General features: G+C 45.8%; 1 protein-coding gene across 7 annotated transcripts in view; it reads right to left on the bottom strand.

The window, feature by feature from the left end:
• The window catches only part of LOC142596455 (adenomatous polyposis coli protein-like), a 126,704-nt gene that overhangs the window by 84,072 nt on the left and 15,736 nt on the right, over positions 1–26,896 (bottom strand). The gene's annotated exons all lie outside the window — the stretch shown is intronic.

Genomic DNA, 26,896 nt, shown 5'->3' with positions numbered 1-26,896 from the left:
TCCAACTATGCTGTGCTAAGCAAGTCACTAACTTCTTGTGTATCAGATCTACATCTGTAAGAGAAAGAATACCTATAGTTCTTTATAAAACCAGTTCGAAATCTATAGCTGAAAGGCATATTGTGAAATCTAAGCAGTTATTAGTCACGTGCTAACTTGCATCCTGCTTCTTTATGACAATATTCTTTATACAATGCAGCAAATTACAACTGCTATTTAAGAAAAGGCTTGGATATTGCAGAAGCATATACACCTCAGTCTCATTACTAAATTCAGTTATCTTTTCTGCCTTTGTAGTGCCTCCTCTGTCATCCATGACAAAACAATGTTAAAGCACACAAAACCATGATTATTAAAAACACTTTCAAAGAGTATTTTTCTATCATGTTATATACAAGATACATTTACAGCTGCTTAACACATTCTAAATGGGTATCATAAGCATATTGCAGACCTGAGTAGTTATAACTACTATTATTCAATAATGCCCATACTCTGTCCTGTGCTACTAATAGGTAGTCCAAGGCTGATCAATTCTGTATTACCATTTGAGATAATGACTTAATCTCTTCCTGTAAGGCTACTATACTATCTGCAGTTACATTAAGAGCTTTTTCTACTTTTGCTGATATGTTTTCCACCTAACAGGTGGAACTTAGTGCCACATTCTATCAGAGGGTTGGAACACTTTTTCCCATATATATCAGTAGTTATGAGCTACAGAGGCAGAACAGATACTGATTCTAACCTGTGTGGATGGTATTAATTTCTCCTAATATCCAATCTGAACCTCCCCTGGCGCAGCTTGAGGCCATTTCCTCTCGTCCTATTGCTAACTACTTGGGAGAAGAGACCAACACCCACCTCACTACTACCTCCTTTCAGGTAGTTGTAGAGAGCGATAAGGTCTCCCCTCAGCCTCCTCTTCTCCAGACTAAACCATCCCAGTTCCCTCAGGTGCTCCTCATAAGACTTGTGCTCCAGACCCTTCACCAGCTTCATTGCCCTTCTCTGGACACACTCAAGCAACTCAATGTCTTTCTTGTAGTGAGGGACCCAAAACCGGACACAGTATTTGAGGTGCGGCCTCACCAGTGCTGAGTACAGGGGGACAATCACTTCCCTAGTCCTGCTGGCCACACTATTCCTGATACAAGCCAGGATGCTGTTGGCCTTCTTGGCCACCTGGGCACACTGCTGGCTCATGTTCAGCCGGCTGTCTACCAACACCCCCAGGTCCTTTTCAGCCAGGCAGCTTTCCAGCCACTGTTCCCCAAGCCTGTAGCGCTGCATGGGGTTGTTGTGACCCAAGTGCAGGACCCGGCACTTGGCCTTGTTGAACCTCATACAATTGGCCTCGGCCCATCGATCCAGCCTGTCCAGATCCCTCTGCAGGGCCTTCCTACCCTCCAGCAGATCGACACTCCCGCCCAATTTGGTGTCATCTGCAAACTTACTGAAGGCACACTCAATCCCCTCATCCAGATCATTGATAAAGATATTAAACAAGACTGGCCCCAAAACTGAGCCCTGGGGAACACCGCTTGTGACCGGTCGCCAACTGGATTTAACTCCATTCACCACAACTCTCTGGGTTCAGCCATCCAGACAGTTTTTTACCCAGCGAAGAGTACGCCCATCCAAGCCATGAGCCGCCAGCTTCCTTAGGAGGATGCTGTGGGAGACGGTGTCAAAGGCTTTACTGAAATCCAGGTAGATGACATCCACAGCCTTTCCTTCATCCACCAGGCGGGTCACCTGGTCATAGAAGGAGATCAGGTTGGTCAAGCAGGACCTGCCTTTCATGAACCCACGCTGGCTGGGCCCGATCACCTGGTTGACCTGCACATGCCTGTTGAGCGCACTCAAGATGAACCTCTCCATAATCTTCCCCGGCACCGAGGTCAGGCTGACAGGCCTGTAGTTCCCCGGGTCCTCCCTCCGGCCCTTCTTGTAGATGGGCGTCACATTGGCAAGCCTCCAGTCGTATGGGACCTCCCCTGTTAACCAGGACTGCTGATAGATGATGGAAAGTGGCTTGGCAAGCTCCTCCGCCAGCTCCCTCAGTACTCTCGGGTGGATCCCATCCAGCCCCATAGACTTGTGAGCGTCCAGGTAGCGTAGCAGGTCATTAACTGCTTCCTCCTGGATTATGGGGGCTTCATTCTGCTCTCTGTCCCTGTCTTCCAGCTCAGGGGGCTGAATGCCCTGGGGATAACTGGTCTGGCTATTAAAGACAGAGGCAAAGAAGGCATTAAGTACCTCAGCCTTTTCCTCATCCTTGGTGGCAATGTTCCCCCCCACATTCAACAAAGGATGGAGATTCTCCTTAGCTCTCTTTTTGTTGTTAATGTATTTCTACAAATACATTAGTAATACATGTTGTTAATGTATTTGTAGAAACATTTTTTATTATCTCTTACAACAGTGGCCAGATTGAGTTCTAGCTGGGCTTTTGCCTTTCTAATTTCCTCTCTGCATGACCTAACGAGATCCCTGTAGTCTTCTTGAGTTGCCTGCCCCTTCTTCCAAAAGTGGTAAACTTGATGCTGTGCAAGCACTGTTCAGGAATAGCTAAAACACTGGTGTGTTATCAGCACGGTTTTGGTCACAAATCTAAAACACAGCACCATATGGGCTGCTAGGAAAAAAAGTAATTCCATCCCAGCCAGACTTGGTACAGTTCAGGTTGGATAACTGCTGCACTTGCCCAGTTCCTGATGAGGATCATTCTCCATTGGTTTGGGTGGCTCCTGCTGGAGCATCATACAACAATGGCATATCATGCAATTCACGTCATGGCTTATTTCCCCCAAGGTTAAATCTCCTTGAAGCTACACACCAGATTTCCCCATCTTGCTGTATTACCCGCCAAGTACACCCAGGTTCTTGTGTGAAAGCAGCCCTATGAATGGGTTTGCCTTTTCCCGAAGAAGGAATAACCCACACTGTCTTTCCAAACCAGTTCACTACGTGTCCTGGTTTCAGCTGGGATAGAGTTGGTTTTTGTTTGGTTGGTTGGTTGGTTTTTTTTTCCCTTCTAGTAGCTGGTATAGTGCTGTGTTTTGGATGAGGATAATGTTGATAACACACTGATGTTTTAGTTGTTGCTACGTAGTGCTTACACTAGTCAAGGACTTTTCAGCTCCTCAGGCCCTGCCAGCAAGAAGCTGGGAGGGGACACAGCCAGGACAGTTGACCCAAACTGGCCAAAGGGATGTTCCATACCATGTGACATCATGCTCAGTATATAAACTGGGGGGAGCTGGCCAGGGGCAATGATCACTGCTCAGGAACTGGCTAGGCATCGGTCAGCAGGTGGTGAGTAATTGCATTGTGCATCGCTTGTTTTGTATATTCTTTTATCATTATTATTTTCCCTTCCTTTTCCATCCTATTAAACTGTCTTTATCTCAACCCACAAATTTTCTTTTTGGTGGGGTTTTTTTTGGTTTGGGTTTTTTTTTTTTTTTTTTTCTTTTTTCCCCCCCAATTCTCCCCCCCATCCCACTGGGGAAGGGGGAGTGAGCAACCATCTGCGTGGTGTTTAGCTGCCTGCCAAGTTAAACGACAACACTACGCACACTACGGAGACCTTATCTCTTTCCACAGTGTGCAGGGGTTTTGTTTGGGTGGGCCCAGGTTGGGGAGCAGATCTTCTAGTGTTAACTAGCCAAGTGGCTTCTGCTAGGGTTGGCACGGCATCACCTGAGGGTGGCAATGCTAGTGGGAACACTTATGCTGCTCCTGGGAGCATGGAGGGCTCGGGAGTGTATCTGAAATGGTTGTACACCAACACATGCAGTATGAGAAACAAACAAGATGAACTGGAAGCATTGGTCAGTTCCCAGAGCTATATCATCATTGGTATTAGTGAGACTTGGTGGAATGAGTCCCACGACTAGAGTGCTGGGATGGAGGGCTACAGGCTGTTCAGGAGGGACAGGCAGGGCAGGTGAGGTGGAGGAGTGGCACAGGAACAAATCTATGGAACATTCCAGGCATAAGATTCCCCTTTTCATCTATGTGGTCCCAAGATCCGAGTTGTCCATTTCCATTAATTCTATTAATTTAAAAGATATATTTCCAATTCCCAGCCCCTACAAAGTGAGTATGCTTGTCAATAGGTTTGCTCTCCAAGCACACCCAGGGGTCTCCTTTCAAACTAGTGACAAACCCTTCTTGGCGGAAGGGCAGTATCCTTCCTTTCTTTAGTGAAAATTCATAATGTATATGCCCATCCTTGTACCATTGAGTATTCAACGGGACAGAAACCCAGGCGAGTTGATTTCCGGTAGAGGATGGGCTTTTAGTGCATATCCAACAGTCGGGCTTATTTGCTGCTGCTGCTATAGTTTGGACTGTTGCTATGGCCAAATTATGGAATGAACACATATAATCAATACTCTACCACAGGCTTATAAGAAAGGCTATCATATTAAAATCTAGGCTTCCAAATCACTATTAACAGGAAAAACAGACACACACAAATAGCAAAAATAATTATCCCTTGGTTGCACTCTAATTCTAAGTAAGGGTATGGTTCAGTCCATCTGCAATTCATAAGTATCAGATTACTTTCCACTTTCCTGTTGTCCAATTCTTACACAGGATCAGTGGTTTCACAGCCAATCTGCTGGCTCTGCGTAAGTTCCCAGCTGCAGGTGAATCAGTCTCTGCAGTGGTGGATGTTCCCTTAGTGGCAGGAGGGTTTCCTGGTTCCACTTCCAGATCGGCTGCAGCTTTTAGGCGGGAGTGATGAATTCAAGTCTATTTTTCTTCCACCTTTACTGCTGAAAAGGTTAGCAATACTAAAAATGGTCCCTCCCACCGGGGAAGATAAGTTATCCTTTCTTTTGTGTACCTTTACCCAAACATAATTCCCTAGATTGAAGGGGTGCAGAGCCCCTTCTAGAGGTACCAGTTGCATTAGCTGTGCACAGGCCTGATTGTATTTTAATAATTTATGAACCTGTAAAATATACTGGGTCACATTTTCATTTCCTGCTAATAAAATTACATGAGTGGGTACATCAGTTATGGGGAGTTGTATCAGTCTTTCAAGTAGTATTTCAATAGGGAGACAGTTTTGTTGTTTGTTGAGGTCTTTGTTAAATATTCATTAAGGCTAAAGGTAGTGCATGCAAGACACAGTTACCTATTAGGCTGCAGCATAAATTCCTGTCACGAACCAATTCTTCAGCACTGTCCGGGCTAGTGCAGCAGTCCCAAAATGCCCTAGATGGTGATGCATTTTTGTTATGGGAATCAGGTATTGCTTAGGTAAAATAGGAAGGTTTTCCATACCTGCTCTCCATATTCCCTGGGAGTCTTTGGTCATTTCATACCTTTTCCAAGAGTCAATTTCTTCAGCAGGAACAGTCAAACATATCTTTTCAGGAGCAGGCAACACCAGGTCAGACCATTGGACTGTTTGTAAGCCCAGTGGTTCACACGGTAGTTGTGCTGCAGCTTCAGCAGCAATATGTTAGACTATTTCTTATCTCTTCTTTTGTCCTTCCGCTGGTACAAGCTGGCTGATGAATGACAGCAAGTTTCTCTGGAATTGTATAGCTTTTAACAGTTCCGTAATTTGAGGAGCATTTGATATTTTACTTCCACTAGAAGTCATAAACCCACGCGGCTTCCATAACTGCCCAGTAGTGTGGCATACTCCAAATGCATATCGAGAATCAGTATAAATATTTACAGTCTTTTCTTTGGCCAGCTGATGGGCCTTTGTTAATGCAATCAATTCTGCTGCTTGTGCCCTCAGCTTTGGACTGAGTGGTGAAGCCTCCACTACTTTATTCACAGTAGTTATTGGATAACCTGTAACACCATTGCCGTTCAGATAATATGAGGACCCATCTACAAATAGTTCCAGATCAGGATTTAGAAACGGCACATCTGCTAAATCTTCTTGAGTCTTTTTGGCTTCACGGGTTGTTATTACATAATCGCGATGTGGAGTTCCTTATCCAGGTAAAGGGAGTAGAGTAGCAGGGTTCAGTGTATTACACTGCTTAATTGTTACGTCTTCTGTTGTTAAGAGAATCAGCTCATAGTGATTCGCTGTGGCGACATTGCCTGCGTAACGTGCTGTGACAGCAACATTTCAACTTCATGTGGTACTTGTACCATTCGAGGGTGTCCGAGCACTGGATTTTTACTCCGTTCAACTAAGAGTGCTGCAGCAGCTATCGCACAGGTGCAGGCAACAGATCCTTGAGCTACCAGATCTGGCTGAGCTGAATAATGTGCAGTTGGACATTGTCATCTCCCAAGGCTTTGAGTTAACATCCCCAAGGCTATTCCTTTCCCTTCATGTACAAACAAGGTAAATAGCTTACCGTAGTCTGGCAATCCCAGAGCAGGTGCAGCTTGCTTCAAAAGCCCAAATGTCTTTACCTTGTCTGTTGTCCAGTGAACGGGTTCTCCAGCATCTTGAGCAGTAATCTGTATCAGTGGTTTTGCCATTTCCTCAAAAGCAGCTATCCAGGGTCAGCAGAATCCTACAGTTCCTAAAAAGGCTCGTGTTTGGTTTTAGTAACTGGTCGGGGAAGACTTTGAATGGCTTTAATATGGTTCTCAGATAAATGCCACTTCTCTTGCTGGAGGATGTAACCCAGATATTTTACACTTCTCTTATAAAAAAAAATTGTAACTTACGTGGAGAAATTCGATGGCTCTTCTCAGCTAAAGCAAACAGTAAGGTATGGGTGTCAGCTATACAAGATTCCTTGGCTACTAATAAGTTATCAACATACTGTATCAAAAACAGATCCATTTTTTAAACACATCATCCTGCAAATCTTTTACTAAAATTTTAGAAAAATAGTGGAGGACCCAGCGAAGCCCTGAGGGAGCCTTGCCTGTGTTAGCTGTATCTTTCCCCAAATAAATGCAAAAAGGTATTGAGAGTCCGGATGAATAGGTATACTGATTTAAGGTAGAAAAAGTTGCCCCTGTATCTATTAGACAGGGGTAATTATGTTCATTAATTAAAAGGTTTAAGACCAGATTCTCATAAGAAGAAGGGGAAAATATTTTGTATTCAGAGGCTCCGGCAGTGACTGCACAATAGGTCCCTGCTGTCAATCCTGGGTGAAATCTAGCTGCCCCAGTTGCATAGAGCAGGGAAAGATTGCACCATAGGACTGAGAGGTTCTTTTGGGAAGCCCTTTGGTCATACCGGGCATTCCCATTTCCAGTGACCTTGTTATCCACAATAATTACAAGTCTCCTGTTCCTTGAGGCCCACTGCTCCTAAAATTTCCTCCTCTGCTTCTGCCTTGAAGACTTTCACATCCCCATCCCCTTAGTCTAGGATTGCTATTCAAGGTTGCTGCCAACAGACTAGCTTTCTGTTCATGTTCTTTTCTTTTTTCTTCACCTGTCTTTCATCTCTTCCATTACACACAAACATAGCAATGCTGACTATTTAATCCAATCCTTTGCCCTGCCATCCAGGTATGTGTTTAGAAAAATATTTCTTAATATCTGGGGCTGACTGATATACAAAGAAAGATACCATTAAAGATCGATTTTCCTCCTTCTCAGGGTTGACCCCTCCAAACATTCTCACTCGTTTAACCAATTGGGCATAATATTCAGAAGGATGTTCAGTATTTCCTTGCCGGCATTCTCGGACCTTAGCCCAATTTACAGTCTTCCTTCCTGCCAGCTCTAAGGATTTTAACAATTCCCCCCTCTCACTCTTTGCAGCATATCTCTATTGGCTGGTAACTTTAGGGGACCGACCTGGGTCACTGGCTGGCCATGCGGTTCTGACCTGTGCTTCCCCAGGCCATCTGCGATTTGTTTCCCAGATTTTAATTTTTTTCATCAGGAGTAAAAACAGTCTCAAATAGTTGCTGCATGTCAGCCCACGTAGAGTTGGGCAAAGATGCAAAAGATGCCACATATACTTTGCATCACCTTCTGCAGATCATCCCACAGTCTGGGCACTTGCCCCAAAACCAAATCAGCAGATGCAAATGGCATATAGACTGTTCCCACAGAGAACTGGCTATGTTCAAGCCCTGGCCCTATAACTTTTGTCAGAAAGGTGCTTACAAACCAGAAGCAGTAGCAATAGTTGGAGCAGAAACCAGAGTAAAAGCAGAAAAAAAGAGCAGTAGGATAGGCAGGTAGAGCTAAATGTAGAACATCCCTGATTTTCCTATTCAGCCAAAGATTTTACTCAATTTCTGACCTGAAGGGGAAACTTCTCAGATTGCAACAGACACCGGAGCAGCACAAGGATCACCAGCAGCAGCAAGCGACACATGAGAACAAGGAGAGACTATGACTGAACAGGGGGTGATTCCCTGAGCAACTGAGCCCAGGCCAACTGACTAGATGAGCCAGTAAGGAGCAGAACCTGCACCTAGCAGCACAGGAAATTTAAACAGGCTAAAACAATCAGCCCGGCTGATTGCAATGGATGAGCATATATATTTCCCAGCAGGCAGGTGCATAGCAGCATGGTGATTATATGACAAAAAGCTGTGTCCTCTGCTTCTCCTGAGCATCTAGCACCTGGTAGAACCAATGCAGCCACACAGACAGGGCTCCTGTCAAAGTATGTGACCACACAGGTTTCTGGATGTGGGGTGCGTGCAGGGATATTCCTGGAGATGGAGGGTGATAGCAAGCAAGCCTGTGGGATGTGTGACCAGGTAGATGAATTGCTCTGCCTGGTGGCTGAGCTGCAGGAGGAGGTGGGCAGACTGAGGAGTATTCAAGAGTCTGAGAAGGAGATCGACCAATGGAGCTATGCTCTGCCACCTCTGATGCACACAGCTAGGCCACTACGGAGGCAGGCCCAGGATCCGTTTGGTGCCAGGAGGAAGGCAGCGTTATGAGGGATGGGGAGGAGTGGAAGAAGGTTACTGCACGGACCTGTAAGAGAAAACCCTCCTTACCTCCTAAGATACCCTTACAGAATAGGTATGAGGCCCTGGGTATGGTAGATGAAGCGCATAATGAGATAGAGGAGGAACCTAGGCAAGCAGTCTTGCCAAGGTCAGATAGACCGACGCACTGCAACAAGACTTGCATTAAGACCAGCACCGAGAAGAAACAACAGCAAGTTATGGTCGTTGGCGACTCCCTCCTGTGCAGAACAGAAACACCCATTTGTACACCGGACCCTCTTTTCAGGGAAGTTTGCTGCCTTCCTGGGGCCTGAATTAGGGATGTCACCAGACAACTGAAGAGCTTAGTACAACCTTCAGACTACTATCTACTCCTGCTCTTTCATGTGTGTACTAATGATATCACAACAAAAAGTCTAAGGTCAATCAAAAGAGATTTCAGGGCCCTGTGAAGAATGCTAAAAAATTCAGGAGTGCAAGTAGTGTTCTCCTTGATCCTCTCAGTAAAAGACAGAGACCTTGGAAAAAACAGATGAGCCTAAGATATCAATACCTGGCTCCAGGACTGGTGCCTCCGCCAAAGCTTTGGGTTTTATAACTATAGAAGAGTCTTTGAAACACAAGGCATGCTGGGGCCTGACGGGATCCACCTGTCCCGATGGGGAAAACACATCTTTGGGTGTAAGCTGGCGGGACCGATCAAGAGGGCTTTAAACGAGAATTGGTGGGGGAAGGGGATGCACACAGGATGACCGAAGGTAAGCCAAGGGTTGCAATGGTATCGCCTGAGAGTGGCAACGCTAGTGGGAACATTTACGCTGCTCCTGGGAGCACGGAGGGCTCAGGAGCATATCTGAAATGCTTGTACACCAACGCACGCAATATGAGAAACAAGAAGGATGAACTGGAAGCGTTGGTCAGTTCCCAGAGCTACGATATCATTGGTATTAGTGAGACTTGGTGGAATGAGTCCCACGACTGGAGTGCTGGGATGGAGGGACAGGCAGGGCAGGTGAAGTGGAGGTGTCGTACTATATGTAAGGGAGAGGTTTGACTGTACAGCCCTTACAGTTAGGGATGACGTGGTCGAGAGGGGAATAGAAAACAAGAGAGATGTTGTAGTGGGTGTCTACTATGGACCGCCTAACCAGGATGATAGCACTGATGAGTTATTCTATAGGCAATTAGGAGAAATCTCTGGATCGGTAACCCTTGTCCTTATGGGAGATTTCAACTTCCCAGACATCAACTAGGAATGCTGTGACAAGCAGGTCTGGGAAATTCCTGAAGTTTGTTGAAGATAACTTCTTGTCACAAGTACTCAGTCAGCCAACTAGGAAAGATGCCCTCCTAGACTTGTTATTTGTGAATAGAGAAGGACTCGTGGGAGATGTGATGGCAGGTGGCTGTCTTGGCCACAGTGATCATGAAATGGTTGAGTTTAAAATTTTCAGTGTAATGAGAAAAAAGGACAGCAGTTGCTACCCTGGACTTCAGGAGAGCAAACTTTAAGCTATTCAGGGAGCTACTTAGCAGAGCATCCTGGGAATCTGCTTTTGAGGGCTTAGGAGTCCACGAGTGCTGGTCAGTTTTTGAGAACCACCTTTTAGAAGCACAGGAGCAGGCAATACCATTGTGTCAAAAGTCAAGCAAGCGGGGCAGAAGACCAGCTTGGCTGATCAGGGAACTCCTCATGGAGCTTCAAGAGGAAAAAGAAATTGTACGGTCTCTGGAAGCAAGGTCAGGCTTCGCAGGAAGATTACAGAGCCGTGGTTCGTATATGCAGGGAGAAGACACGAAAGGCCAAAGCTCAATTCGAGTCAAAACTGTCCAGTGTTGTGTCAGACAACAAGAAAGGCTTTTTAAAGTATGTTAATAGCAAGAGGAGATCTAAAGAAAACATTGGACCAATACTTGTTGAGGATGGTCACCTGACTAATAGGGATGAAGAAAACATGGAGGCACTCAATGCTTTTTTTGCCTCAGTCTTTAATAATACTGATAGACCTTGGGCTGCCCGGTCCCCTGAGTCAGAGGACTAAGACTGCAGGAACAGTGACTTTCCATTTGTGGACACTGAAATTGTAAGGGACCAGCTCTATCAGCTGAATGTTCGCAAGTCCATGGGGCCTGATGGGATTCGTCCCAGAGTACTGAAGGAGCTAGCGGATGTTACAGCGGGACCCGTCTCAATCATCTACCAAAGGTCTTGGGAGTCTGGGGAGGTCCCTGCTGACTGGAAGCTAGCCAACATTATTCTGATTTACAAAAAGGGCGTGAGGGAAGACCCAGGAAACTACAGACCTGTTAGTCTAACCTCAGTACCTTGAAAAATTATGGAGATCATCATACTGGGTGCTATTGAAAGGCATTTAAAGGACAATGCAATCATCAGGCACAGTCAACATGGGTTCACAAAGGGAAAGTCCTGTTTAACTAATTTGATATCCTTCTATGATAAGGTTACGCGCCTAGTGGATGAAGGGAAGGCGGTGGATGTAGTGTTTCTGGATTTCAGTAAGGCTTTTGATACTGTCCCTCACAGCATCCTTCTGGACAAGTTGTCCAATTGTGAGATGAGCAGGCACGCGGTGCGCTGGGTGAAGAACTGGCTGAATGGCAGGCCCCAAAGGGTTGTAGTGAATGGGGCTACGTCTGTCCGGTGACCAGTCACCAGCGGTGTTCCTCAGGGCTCAATTCTAGGGCCAGGTCTCTTCAATACTTTTACCAACGATCTGGAGGCAGGAGTTGAATGCACCATTAGCAAGTTTGCTGATGATACCAAACTGGGAGGTGCTGTTGACTCTTTTGAGGGACAAGAGGCCTTGCAGAGGGATCTGGATAGATTGGAACATTGGGCAATCATCAGTGGCATGAAATTTAACAAGAACAAATGCCGGATTCTGCACCTGGGACGGAGTAATGCCAGACACAAGTATAAATTGGGAGAGGAGTGGCTGGAGAGCAGCCCTGCAGAAAGGGATCTGGGGGTGCTGGTTGACAGTAGGCTCAATGTGAGTCAGCGGTGTGCCCTGGCAGACAAGAGGGCAAACTGCATTCTGGGGTGCATTAAACACGGCAATAACCAGCCCGTCAAAAGAGGTGGTTATCCCACTGTATTTAGCATTGGTGCAGCCTCACCTTGAGTACTGTGCCCAGTTCTGGGCCCCACAATTTAAGAAGGATGTGAAGGTACTTGAATGCGTCCAGAGGAGGGCAACAAAGCTGGCGAAGGGACCAGAAGGCATGTCCTATGAGGAGCAGCTGAGGATTCTGGGTTTGTCTAGTTTGGAGAAAAGGAGACTGAGGGGTGACCTCATTGCTCTCTACAGCTTCCTGAGGAGGGGAAGTGGAGAGGGAGGTGCTGAGCTCTTCTCCCTGGTATCCAGTGACAGGACATGTGGGAATGGTTCAAAGCTGCACCAGGGGAGGTTTAGACTAGATATTAGGAAGTATTTCTTTACCGAGAGGGTGGTCAAACACTGGAACAGGCTTCCTAGAGAGGTGGTCGATGCCCCATGCCTGTCAGTGTTTAAGCGGCATTTGGACAATGCTGTTAATAACATGCTTTATGTTTCGGTCAGCCCTGAAGTGGTCAGGCAGTTGGACTAGATGATCGTTGTGGGTCCCTTCCAACTCCTATAGTCTAGTGTATTCTATTCTATTCTGTTCTAAATTTGCATCCCAGTGCTTGAATGTCCCAGCACCCATTGCTCTCAGTATAGTCTTCAACAGTCTGTTGTATCATTCAGTCTTTCCAGAGGCTTGTGGGTGAATAGAGGATGTGATACACCCAGTCAGTGTCGTGTTTCTTGGCCCAGGTGTCTATGAAGTTGTTTTGGAAATGAGTCACGTCTGACTCAATTCTTTCTGGGGTGCTGTGTTGCCATAGAGCTTGTTTTTCAAGACCCAGGATGGTGTTTCTGGCAGCTTTATGGGTCACAGGGTATGTTTCCAGCCACCCAGTTAGTCACTTCCACCATGGTAAGCACCTGCCCTGGTGATATAATCGATCTGCCAGGCCTCCCCATACTGATATCTCAGCCACCATCCTCTGTGCCAGAGAGGCTTTACCTGCTTGACTTAATTATGGCGCATGTTTCACATTCATGGATAACCTGTGCAATAGTGGTGGTGGTCAGGTCCACCCCTCAATCATGAGCCCATCTGTATGTTGCATCTCTCCTTAGATGTCCTAATGTTTCATGGGCCCACCGAGTTATGAATAGCTCACCCTTACATTCCCAGTCCAGATCCACCTGAGCCACTCCAATTCTTGCAGTCTGGTCTACCTGCTCATTCTTTTGATGTTCTTGGGTGGCACAGCTCTTAAGCATGTGAGTATCTTCATGATGTACCTTAGAGCCATGTTTTCTATCCAGGCAGCGATGTCTTGCCACAGTGCAGCAGCCCAGATTGGTTTATCTCTGTGTTTCCTGTTGGTCTTCTTCCACTGCTGTAGCCACCCCCATAGGGCATTTGCCACCATCCATGAGTCAGTGTCCTGGTTTCAGCTGGGATAGAGTTAATTTTCTTCCTAGTAGCAGGCACAGTGCTGTGTTTTGGATTTAGTAGGAGAAGAATGTTGATAACACACCGATGTTTTAGTTGTTGCTAAGTACTGCTTATGCTAGTCAAGGACTTTTCAGCTTCCCATGCTCTGCCAGGTGCACAAGAAACTGGGAGGGGGCACAGCCAGAATAGTTGATCCAAACTGACCAAAGGGCTATTCCATACCATATGACGTCATGCTCAGTATATAAACTGGGGGGGGTTGGCCGGGGAGCAGCGATTGCTGCTCGGGGACTGTCTGGGTATCGGTCGGCGGGTGGTGAGCAATTGCATTGTGCATCACTTGCTTTGTATATTATTATTATAATAATATTGTTATTATCATTACTATTTTACTTTATTTCAATTATTAAACTGTTCTTATCTCAACCCAGGAGTGTTTCTCACTCTTACTCCTCCGATTCTCTCCCCCATCCCACCGGGGCAGGGGGAGTGAGCGAGCAGCTGCGTGGTGCTTAGTTGCTGGCTGGGGCTAAACCACGACAGTCAGTATAGAGTGCTGACCACTTTTCCCATTCGGGAAATATCTAGGGCCAGCTGGATGGATTTCACTTCTGCAAATTGACTTGACTTGCCTTCTCCTTTGACAATTTCTGCGGCTTGTCACATGGGACTCTGCAGAGCAACATTCCACCTCCGATAGCTTCCCACAATACAACAGGACTTGTCAGTAAACAGAACATATTGCCTTTCATTTCACACAGTGGGGCCTCTTGGGCACAGGTCACCTCCTCAGGCGATGCTCTGAAATCTCTGCCTTCTGGCCAGTTCATGATCTCTTCCTGGGCGGTTGGGGTTACCCATTCGAGCCCATTGTGTGATCGACGCCACCTGCTTACTCCACGTAGTTTCGGTCGCGTGATGTGTAGAGGGGACTCTTCCTTTGAACATCCAGTGTAGCACAGGCAGTCACGGTGCCAAGAGGATCTGTACTTCTGTACTGACTACTAATGAAGTGGCCTGAACCAGTTCATATGCTGCTAGTATCTCCTTTTCAGTCGCAGTGTAGTGGGCCTTGGATCCTCGATACCCCCAGCTCCAACATCCTAGAGGTTAGCATCGAGTCTTTCTGGGTGCTTTCTGCCAGAGGCTCCAGGTGAGGCCACGCTCCCTGGCCGCAGTGTAGAGCACCTTTCTCACATCTGGTCCTGTCCAGACTGTCCCAAGGGCTACTGCACAAGCCATCTCCTGTTTGATCTGTTTGAAGGCCTGTTACTGCTTAGGGCCCCAGTTGAAACAGTTATTCTTTTGGATTACTCGACAGAGGGGGCTCACAAGCTGACTGTAACCTGGAATATGCTGGAATATGCATTCTCCAGAATCCCACGAGGCCTAGGAAAGCTTGAGTTTCTTTTTTCTTGGATATGGATAACAGCCATATACCCACCAGCTTACGGATGGGAGCCAGGGGGTCTTGGTTGGTGCGATATTGCTGCCAGTGCACCATCGTGGTGCTTTTCTTCGACCCTCAGCAACCCCACAGTGGAGGGATCTTCCAAGATGCCAGGCAAGGTAGAAAGCTGTTTAATGTTCTCTGTATCCATGGTGGCTACACCGAAGTTCCACTGGTACCCCTTTGGGTCCTTGAAGTACCCTCTCCTGAGGTAGCCTGTGCCAAGGATACACGGGGCCCCCGGGCCGATCACAATAGGGTGCTTTTGCCACTTGTCCCCTGTTAAGCTCACCTCAGCCTCCAACACAGATGTGGTGGGTTGACCTTGGCTGGTGTCCTGGTTTCGGCTGGGATAGAGTTAATTTTCTTCCTAACAGCAGGCATAGTGCTGTGTTTTGGATTTAGTAGGAGAAGAATGTTGATAACATGCTGATGTTTTTAGTTGTTGCTGAGTACTGCTTATGCTAGTCAAGGACTTTTTCAGCTTCCCATGCTCTGCCAGGCGCACAAGAAACTGGGAGGGGGCACAGCCAGAATAGTTGATCCAAACTGACCAAAGGGCTATTCCATACCATATGACGTCATGCTCCGTATATAAACTGGGGGGGTTGGCCGGGGAGCAGCGATCGCTGCTCGGGAACTGTCTGGGTATCGGTCGGCGGGTGGTGAGCAATTGCATTGTGCATCACTTGCTTCGTGTATCATTATTATTATTATCATTATTATACTGTTACTATTAGCATTACTATTTTACTTTATTTCAATTATTAAACTGTTCTTATCTCAGCCCAGGAGTGTTTCTCACTCTTACTCCTCCAATTCTCTCCCCTATCCCATCGGGGTAGGGGGAGTGAGCGAGCGGCTGCGTGGTGCTTAGTTGCTGGCTGGGGCTAAACCACGACAGTCCTTTTTGGCGCCCAACGTGGGGCTTGAGATAACAACAGATTAATCAGAGTGTATTAAGGAGTCTGTTAACAGTTGCTGGTCACGATATTAGTTCTTCTGATCTGCACCATGTTCTTTTTTTTGCAGCACGCGTTAAAGCTTGCTGTCAGTTTGTGTAGTGTGCTATGCTCTGCAGTGATTCATGATCTTTTGCTTGGGAGGTTCCTTATCAAAGCCCTGACCTTGAGCATTCTTTGGTATTTGGGTTTCATACAGAAGTCACTACTGTACTTCGGGTACTACCTCATAGAGAGAGTTAGCAATTATACTTCTTACCCTGAGAGGCTTGTTGTGGAGGAAATACAGAATGGCACCTTTGCTGCTTTCTTCTATGATGTTTCCTCCTTCATTACAACAACTTTCCTGTATCTTGAACACCCCTGGGCAGTTAAGATACTTCTATTGATAATTCTTGGGAATGTTGTTTCCATTTTGATAAAGGTCAGTAAGCAGTTTAAAAATACCATCCAGAGATCTACCCCAAGGCTGGATAGTTATGAGTGGCAGGGTGTGTGGGATTGTATGCGCAAGTACCTAGGGCAGTGGGGACCTCCAGTGTTTTGGAACTTTACCCCTGAACAAGTGCAGAATCCTGAAGAACTAGTAAAGTATTTGGAAGAAGTATGTTCTCACCCTGGCAACTCCAAAGAGACACAACTCATTGCAACATGCTGGGGACTGGCCCATGCTTATAGAGCCCTGTTTAACACTATTCAGTACCCTCAAGGGAAAGAGAAGGTCTCTGGATCTGATGACAAAACAACAGGCACTGTGGCTACTCCAACCACAGCCACAAGCACTGCAGCTACTCCAACACCCACCACAGGCACTGTGGCTACTCCAACACCCACCACAGGTACTGCAGCCACTCCAACCCCAGTGGCAGGCACTGCGGCTAAACCAGAGAACCAACCTGCACCGGTATCAGTTGCCCCTATACAGAAGAAGAAATACACGAGGAAATCAGTTCGTTTAGTAAGGGATGAAGATGAACCAGGGCCATCACGAGAACCAGAGGAGGAAGAACCCATAAATGAGATGGTGACCACCCGATCCCTATCCCTGAGTGAGCTGCGAGATATGCGAAAAGATTTCGGTCGTCATCCAGGCGAGCACATCATCACCTGGCTGCTCCGATGCTGGGATAACGGGGCCAGTAGCCTGGATTTAGAGGGTAGGGAAGCCAAGCAGCTGGGATCCCTTTCCAGGGAAGGGGGCATTGACAAAGCAATTGGAAAAGGGGCAAAACCGCTCAGCCTCTGGAGGCGACTTCTGTCAAGCGTGAAGGAAAGGTATCCCTTCAAGGAGGATGTTTTATACCGCCCAAGCAAATGGACCACTGTAGAGAAAGGTATCCAGTACCTGAGGGAATTAGGCGTGCTGGAGGTGATTTACAGTGACCTGAATGATGAGCGGTTAACCAAAGACCCAGATGAAGTCAGGTGCACACAATCCATGTGGCGGAAGGTGGTACGGAGCGCACCAGCATCGTATTCCAACTCGTTGGCAATACTAGCCTGGAAAGACGACGAGGCACCAACGGTGGATGAAGTGGCTAGACAACTCCGGGACTACGAAGAAAAGCTCTCTTCCTCCCTACGGGCCTGTGTCTCGGCTGTGGAAAAACTGTCTGAAAAAATATGCCAAGAGTTCCAACAACTCAGAGAGGATCTGTCCTACTCCCCACCTGCACGGACCAGTGTCTCAGCCATTAGGAGTCAACGTCCCTATGCTCAAGAGAGAGGATATAGAGGATACACACCACGGGGCACCCTGTGGTTTTACCTGCGTGATTATGGAGAGGACATGAGAAAGTGGGATGGAAAACCCACCTCAACCTTAGAGGCACGGGTGCGTGAGTTGCAAGGAAAAACTATTAGAAAAGGCGGTTCTCCCAGGAAAATTGCAGCTCCAGTTTCCAGTGAGCAGTTCCCGAGACAGAGTAAGAGGGCTAATTTTACTTCCGACCTTGATCAGGGGACTTTTGATTCACATTTACAGGAAGTGAACAACGAATACTGTGACCAGTGTTAGAGGGGCCCTGCCTCCAGCCAGGTGGAGGAAAGGGACAACCGGGTTTACTGGACTGTGTGGATTCGATGGCCTGGAACGTCAGACCCACAGGAGTATAAGGCTCTAGTGGACACTGGTGCACAGTGCACGCTAATGCCATCAAACTATAGAGGGGCAGAACCCATTTGTATTTCTGGAGTGACAGGGGGATCCCAACAGCTCACTGTACTGGAAGCTGAAGTGAGCCTAACTGGGAATGAGTGGCAAAAGCACCCCATTGTGACTGGCCCAGATGCTCCGTGCATCCTTGGCATAGACTACCTCAGGAGAGGGTATTTCAAGGACCCAAAAGGGTACCGGTGGGCTTTTGGTATAGCTGCTTTGGAGACAGAGGAAATTAAACAGTTGTCCACCTTGCCCGGTCTCTCAGAGGACCCTTCGATTGTAGGGTTGCTGAAGGTTGAGGAACAACACGTGCCGATTGCTACCACAACTGTGCACAGGCGGCAATATCGCACCAACCGAGACTCCCTGATTCCCATCCATAACCTGATTCGTCGACTGGAGAGCCAGGGAGTGATCAGCAAGACTCGCTCACCCTTTAACAGTCCCATATGGCCAGTGCGAAAGTCTAATGGGGAGTGGAGACTAACAGTGGACTATCGTGGCCTGAACGAAGTTACACTGCCGCTGAGTGCTGCCGTGCCAGACATGCTAGAACTTCAATATGAACTGGAGTCAAAGGCAGCTAAGTGGTATGCCACAATTGATATTGCTAATGCATTTTTCTCCATCCCTTTGGCAGCAGAGTGCAGACCCCAGTTTGCTTTTACCTGGAGGGGTGTTCAGTACACCTGGAACCGACTGCCCCAGGGGTGGAAGCACAGCCCCACCATTTGCCATGGACTGATCCAGACAGCACTGGAACAGGGTGAAGCTCCAGAACATCTGCAGTACATTGATGACATCATTGTGTGGGGCAATACAGCAGAAGAAGTTTTTGAGAAGGGAAAGAAAATAGTCCAAATCCTTCTGAAGGCTGGTTTTGCCATAAAACAGAGTAAGGTCAAGGGGCCTGCACAGGAGATCCAGTTTTTAGGAATAAAATGGCAAGATGGACGTCGTCAGATCCCAATGGATGTGATCAACAAAATAACAGCTATGTCCCCACCAACTAGCAAAAAGGAAACACAAGCTTTCTTAGGTGTTGTGGGGTTTTGGAGAATGCATATTCCAAATTACAGCCAGATCGTAAGCCCTCTCTATCAAGTGACCCGGAAGAAGAACGAATTCAAATGGGGCCCTGAGCAACAACAAGCCTTTGAACAAATTAAACGTGAGATAGTTCATGCAGTAGCCCTTGGGCCAGTCCGGGCAGGGCAGGATATTAAAAATGTGCTCTACACCGCAGCCGGGGAGAATGGCCCTACCTGGAGCCTCTGGCAGAAAGCACCAGGGGAGACTCGAGGTCGACCCCTAGGGTTTTGGAGTCGGGGATACAGAGGATCCGAAGCCCGCTACACTCCAACTGAGAAAGAGATACTGGCAGCATATGAAGGGGTTCGAGCTGCTTCAGAAGTGGTTGGTACTGAAGCACAGCTCCTGCTGGCACCCCGACTGCCGGTGTTGGGCTGGATGTTCAAAGGGAGGGTCCCCTCTACACATCATGCAACTGATGCTACATGGAGTAAGTGGGTTGCATTGATCACACAACGGGCTCGAATAGGAAACCCCAGTCGCCCAGGAATCTTGGAAGTGATCATGGACTGGCCAGAAGGAAAAAACATTAGAATATCACCAGAGGAGGAGGTGACACGTGCTGAAGAGGCCCCACTGTATAATAAATTGCCAGAAAATGAAAAGCAATATGCCCTGTTCACTGATGGGTCCTGTCGTCTCGTGGGAAAGCATCGGAGGTGGAAAGCTGCTGTATGGAGTCCTATACGACAAGTCGCAGAAACTGCTGAAGGAGAAGGGGAGTCGAGTCAGTTTGCAGAGGTGAAAGCCATCCAGCTGGCTTTAGATATTGCTGAAAGAGAAAAGTGGCCAGTCCTTTATCTCTATACTGACTCATGGATGGTGGCAAATGCCCTGTGGGGGTGGCTGCAGCAATGGAAGCAGAGCAACTGGCAGCGCAGAGGCAAACCCATCTGGGCTGCCGCATTGTGGCAAGATATTGCTGCCCGGGTAGAGAACCTGGTTGTAAAAGTTCGTCATGTAGATGCTCATGTACCTAAGAGTCGGGCCACTGAAGAACATCAAAACAACCAGCAAGTAGATCAGGCTGCTAAGATTGAAGTGGCTCAGGTGGATTTGGACTGGCAACATAAGGGTGAATTATTTATAGCTCGGTGGGCCCATGATGCCTCAGGCCATCAAGGAAGGGATGCAACGTATAAATGGGCTCGTGATCGAGGGGTGGACTTAACTATGGACAGTATTGCACAGGTTATTCATGAGTGTGAAACATGCGCTGCAATCAAGCAAGCCAAGCAGTTCAAGCCCCTTGGGTATAGTGAACGATGGCTGAAATATAAATATGGGGAGGCCTGGCAGGTTGATTACATCACGCTCCCACAGACCCGCCAGGGCAAGCGCTATGTGCTCACCATGGTGGAAGCAACCACTGGATGGCTGGAAACATATCCCGTGCCCCATGCCACCGCCCGGAACACCATCCTGGGCCTTGAAAAGCAAGTCCTGTGGCGACATGGCACCCCAGAAAGAATTGAGTCAGACAACGGGACTCATTTCCGAAACAACCTCATAGACACCTGGGCCAAAGAGCATGGCATTGAGTGGGTGTATCACATCCCTTACCATGCACCAGCCTCCGGGAAAATTGAGCGATACAATGGATTGTTAAAGACTACCCTGAGAGCAATGGGTGGTGGGACGTTTAAACATTGGGATACGCATTTAGCAAAAGCCACCTGGTTAGTCAACACCAGGGGATCTGCCAATCGAGCTGGCCCTGCCCAATCAAAACTTTTACGTACTGTAGAAGGAGATAAAGTTCCTGTAGTGCACATGAAAAATATGCTGGGGAAGACAGTCTGGGTTACTTCCCCCTCTGGCAAAGGCAAACCCATTCGTGGGATTGCTTTTGCTCAAGGACCTGGGTGCACTTGGTGGGTGATGCGAAAGGATGGGGAAGCCCAATGTGTACCTCAAGGGAATTTGATTTTGGGTGAAAATAGCCAATGAACTGAATTGTATAATATTAATTGCTTTATAATACTGTATGTTATCTCTTAACTATATGTTATCTCTTAACTGCATGTTAATATAATAATATAGTAGGTTAATATTAAGTATATAATACTATATATTATGATTGCTATATGCCGCATCAATGGTATTGCAGTAAGAATTGCCCAGCCTAAGGAAAATGAACTTTGATGAAACCATGTTGGAATGAGAACTGACTTCAGCATGCAACAGTCCAACACTGCACACCACCTCTCCTGCTCTGAAAGACTGTGATGACAGATGGAACCCAAAGTCATGGGCTAAATGAACTCAATGGACATTTTAGAGGGATGGGCCATAGACGAAGGGAATGATATCTGTGTGTATATCAAGATAGGGAAAGGGGTGGTGATTAATTGGAACACATTGGAAAGGGGAGGGCCTGTGCATGACGTAGATGGTATAGAATAAGGGGTGGATACTGTCCTGGTTTCGGCTGGGATAGAGTTAATTTTCTTCCTAACAGCAGGCATAGTGCTGTGTTTTGGATTTAGTAGGAGAAGAATGTTGATAACATGCTGATGTTTTTAGTTGTTGCTGAGTACTGCTTATGCTAGTCAAGGACTTTTTCAGCTTCCCATGCTCTGCCAGGCGCACAAGAAACTGGGAGGGGGCACAGCCAGAATAGTTGATCCAAACTGACCAAAGGGCTATTCCATACCATATGACGTCATGCTCCGTATATAAACTGGGGGGGTTGGCCGGGGAGCAGCGATCGCTGCTCGGGAACTGTCTGGGTATCGGTCGGCGGGTGGTGAGCAATTGCATTGTGCATCACTTGCTTCGTGTATCATTATTATTATTATCATTATTATACTGTTACTATTAGCATTACTATTTTACTTTATTTCAATTATTAAACTGTTCTTATCTCAGCCCAGGAGTGTTTCTCACTCTTACTCCTCCAATTCTCTCCCCTATCCCATCGGGGTAGGGGGAGTGAGCGAGCGGCTGCGTGGTGCTTAGTTGCTGGCTGGGGCTAAACCACGACAGCTGGCCACTAGGTGCCCACCAAGCTGCTCTGTCACTCCCCCTCCTCAACTGGACAGGGAGAGAAAATACAATGAAAGGCTTGTGGGTTGAGATGAGGACAGGGAGATCACTCAGCAATTGCCTTCACAGACAAAACAGGCTCATCTTGGGGAAATTAAATTTATTGCCAATCAAAATCAGAGCAGGATAATGAAAAATGAGAACAAATCTAAAAACACCTTCCCCCCACCCCTCCCTTCTTCCCACGCTCAGCTTTACACCTGACTTCTCTACCTCCTCCCCCTGAGAGGCACAGAAGGATGGGGAATGGGGGTTGCGGTCAGTTCATCACACATCGTCTCTGCTGTTCCTTCCTCCTCACACTCTTCCCCTGCTCTAGTGTGGGGTCCCACCCATGGGAGACAGTCCTTCACGAACTGCTCCAACATGGGTCCTTTCCATGGGGTGTAGTAGAATGGTTCAAAGCTGCGCCAGGGGATGTTCAGACTAGATATTAGGAAGTACTTCTTTACCAAGAGGGTGGTCAAACACTGGAACAGGCTTCCTAGAGAGGTGGTCGATGCCCCATGCCTGTCAGTGTTTAAGCGGCATTTGGACAATGCCCTTAACAACATGCTTTATGTTTCGGTCAGCCCTGAAGTGGTCAGGCAGTTGGACTAGATGATCATTGTGGGTCCCTTCCAACTGAAATATTCTGTTCTATTTTATTCTCTCTGATATCTATAAATTCCAGAATGTAAAGAGCTCTTATTTTTCATGTTTGTTCAGAGGTACTTACTTATTCTCTGCTCCAGAGGTGTGATGGATACACTTGACCCCTAGCCGTACTTTGGTTCAGGCTGACTAAGAAGCAACAGGCCTCACGTCCTTGGGGTGAACATGTGAGCTGGAATGCTCCTGGTTCACGTACAAGGGAGTGAAGGTGCCTCGGAAAAATATTTCGAAAGGTGGTTTCGAAGCCCAAAAATGCAAAATAACCAAAGTACAGAACAAGATACCAGAGCTAAAATGAAGACATCTATCTTGTCTATACTACTGACTAGCAGCCAACTATTTCACCCTATAAATATTACCATCAGGATGAGCCCAGTTTGAGCTCTCCCTGAATGGCAGCTGGACTGCACGCTAGGTGACTCTCCCCTTGAGCAGGGACGCCTCTCAAGGTTTGAGATCCCTTACCTGAGACTAAGAGATCCTTCCTTGCCCAAGGCGGAGAGATCCCTTACTTGTGACAGATCTTCGGTAAGTCACTGACAGCATGCTGAATTAATACTAATGAAACATTACAAATCCATGTAGTTACACAATATTAATTACTATAAACTTTATATAGATAATTCCATTAGACATAAACCGTTGACCAAGTCTGAGACTAAGATTGGACCTAGCCACACCTAGGCTCCATAAGGAGCTTAGAAAGCAAGGGGGTCCACTCTGAACCTCGTGACTCAACGGGAGGGTCTTCCTTTACCTTTGCATCTCTGGTCTCTGTGTATCATTCTAACTCGGTTCTAACTCAATTTTCCTTTGTATGTTTCTTCCATGCAGTAATTAATAAGGTGAACCTTGCCATCAAACTTATTGAACCTTGGTAAATCACTGTTAAACTTTGTTAAATTCCATCAAATTTATTTAACCCTTCCAAATTATTATTTTACCTCAATAAAACATATTGTTGCTTCTCTCTTTTGAGTGAGGTGCATTCGACTCATCTGCAACAGGAGGGGAAATTTTTTTTTTTTTTGTACCCGATATACCAATAGACCAGTAATTACCCCAGATATACCAATAGTCCATTTGTAAGAGGAACCAATCCTCCAATTGCTGGCATAAATAGCTCAGCTTAATATCATTAAAAGAATGGGACCATGGCCACATTTGGTACACATCACCAAAAGTAGTCACTTTGGCCAAATTTCCTGACACAGGGCTTGGACTTTTGATAACCCAGCTATCCCATCAATAAATTTCCAGTGTTGCAACAATTAATCTACCAGTGACACTATACCAGTGGCACAGTCTTCACTATACTTTGTCCACCTCACATTATTACAAAAAAAAAAAAAAAAAAAAATCACCTCCTTACTGCCAAATAAGATCCATGGTTCACTACCCCCATGCCAGAGTATCACCCACAAGCCAACGGTGCAGATTGTCAGGGTCTGGGTGGTAGTGACATGTTGGATCAGGCGAGTTGGCTATGTCTCATCTGGGTCACCAAAACTATCATGAAAATTTCACAACTGGCCCGTGCCGACTAAGGAGAGAGGCTAGGACGCAAAGTATAGAATTGCAAGAGTAATTCTTTTATTCATGCCTCTGAGGTGTCCCATTCAAATTGGGGCACACCAAATGCAGTTTTACACAGGGTTCTTATACCTTTCGAGTGTTCAGATACAACATGATTTGACCAATCGCTACTTAACACACACATGCTACTGTTTTGCAAAGCAACTATAATTCTATGGCGTCATCATCCACCTGCTTCTTTCTTGATATCCCTGGAGTCGGTCTTGCTACAGTTACTTATCTATGATGCCAGATAATGGGAGGGTTTCACAGAGGTGTTAGAGGGGCCAGGATGCTGGCATTATCTCGGTAGTTCAGGGATATCCTTTATTCTTCAGGGTGCAAGGAGGAGGACGCTAGCCCCTAATGAGTTGGGGTCCTTCAGTCATGCTGACTTAACCACGACTATGCAGTATATAATGTAAACTATGTATCTTAAGAAAGTTCAGACAATTTCATACTGTAAAGACTAATTGATACAGTAGTTAGGGAATGAGATTTTCTTAACAACAGCTTCCCTTTTTTCCCCCCTCCACGTGTGTCCATGCACTGGGTCTGTCCAGTTTATGAAATTAAATTTGCAAAAGTATAATTAATTCAATCCTTACAAAAAGTATTTTTATTTACAAATGCTTTTTCTAATGGTATGAATCAGATTATTCTCATCTGTTGCTGATCATTGCTGATCATGATTTTGAGGTTAGGAGAGAGTTTAAGGTGGAAGAGCTGATCAAAGAAAAATTTTGATTGAAATTATTCCATCTTTTTACACCCCAATATTGTTAAGATCAGCACTTTCACAATATCAGAATATTCCCTTCTCTGCCATACACTGTCAAGTTCAGTGAGAATGCAGCAAGGCAAATGAAGTAAGGGGGTTTTTAACATTATAATGCTTTTATGAGGAAAAAAGGTTTTCAATTTGAACTGCTTTTCTACAAGATGAGAGACTTGTCTAATGTGTGTGAGGGGGGTGGTGGTGGTTTGGTTTTTGTGGGGTTTTGTGAGGTTTTTTTGAAGCTCCCAACAATAAGTAAAGCTGAATGAATGCAGGATCACAGAAAAGTGGTTTCTTCTTTTGGAAATATTTTTGGATAAATATGTCAATGTTATTCCCAGTGAGAAGGGTAACAAAATATATGCTACTCACATTACGTAATTACAATTATAATTAATAATTTCACTTCCATTGGTAGGCCATAAAATGACAAAACCTTGAAAAGGTAACAATTCCTGAAAATTACTCTCAAAACTACCGATATTTCAAACAGTAGCTTTTGTTCAACACCAGAGTCAAAACAGGTACAATTCTCTTTCAACCAAGCAATACATAAAATAGGAAAATGAAACAGAATTGTCTGCATTAAAAAAAAAAAAATATTGATTTAGACAGCAAATTTTTAGGATATGTTAGCTGTTTCTACAGAAAATACTATTAAAATTTTTTAGGTACATGCTTCAGTAATTCAGTAAAACCAAATGCATCTGGAACTAGCCAGAGAGAAAGCAGGGTACATTTAATAGGAATTCTATTCTAACCTTGTAACCTAAACACATCCCCCCCCTTTAAACTACTTTGGAACTAGAGGGGAGATGAGCGAAAGAGAAATACGTGGACAATTTCATAATTTATTCTGGTAGCTGAATCAATTTTTTTTTCCCTTCAGAAGATCATTTTGGCCAAGCTAAACATCTAGTGAATTTGCCAAATTCACACATACTAGAAAATAAATATATGTTAAATATATGTTTAGAAACACAGAAACTTACTAAACATGCCAAACAAATTTAAATACAGAGCATAGGAAAATAAGTGGTTACTTTTTCCTTTCAGAAATTAGTGATTCCAGATGCACTGTCCTGTGTCCCCCACCCTCAAATTCTGATTCTTTTGGCTATTCAGGGTCCATGCTGATGCCCTAAGTGTTCTTACATGTCCCCTCAAACAGCATAATGAATAGGGCATTAATCATTTAACTAATAATGAAGCCAGACGTTATCGGACCATGTCTCCACAGATCATTTTCTCAGCAGCACAAATCTTCACCCCATCAATTGTGACAGTAACACTGCTTGTGTAGTGTTTCATAACCAGATCAGTGAACTCATCTCAAATTAAAATATCCTTCTCCCTTTTTTCCCCAGGGTTATTTTAAACAAAGATCAGTTCACTGCTTAAGCTGTCATTATCATTGAGAAAAACATCCAAAAAACTGTCACCTTAGAATCCACAATAGTGGGAAAGGATCACAGATCATAAAACAGATGTACTAACCACACTGAAGAACTCCAGTTGCTATAAATTAATACTCCTTGTTCTGAGTGACCTGAAGTTCATTTGAAGCTTAACTGAAAGCCCCAAGTACACTTAAAGATTTTACTATCATGTGGTAGAACACAGCACTGGAAAGAATACAAACAAGTACACTGTTTTGTTAAGATGGACATCAAAGACTACTGCAAGGTTCTTACTCTGAATAAGAACCAAGGTGCCTTGTCCCTATGAAATACCATACATGGAGATCTCTGTTCCATTAATCTTGTTAATACTCTAGGC

The sequence above is a fragment of the Pelecanus crispus genome, chromosome W (assembly GCF_030463565.1).
Source record: "Pelecanus crispus isolate bPelCri1 chromosome W, bPelCri1.pri, whole genome shotgun sequence".
NCBI lineage: Eukaryota > Metazoa > Chordata > Aves > Pelecaniformes > Pelecanidae > Pelecanus > Pelecanus crispus.
The sequence above is the reverse complement of the archived record's forward strand: the minus strand, read 5'-3'. Positions and strand labels throughout refer to the sequence as shown.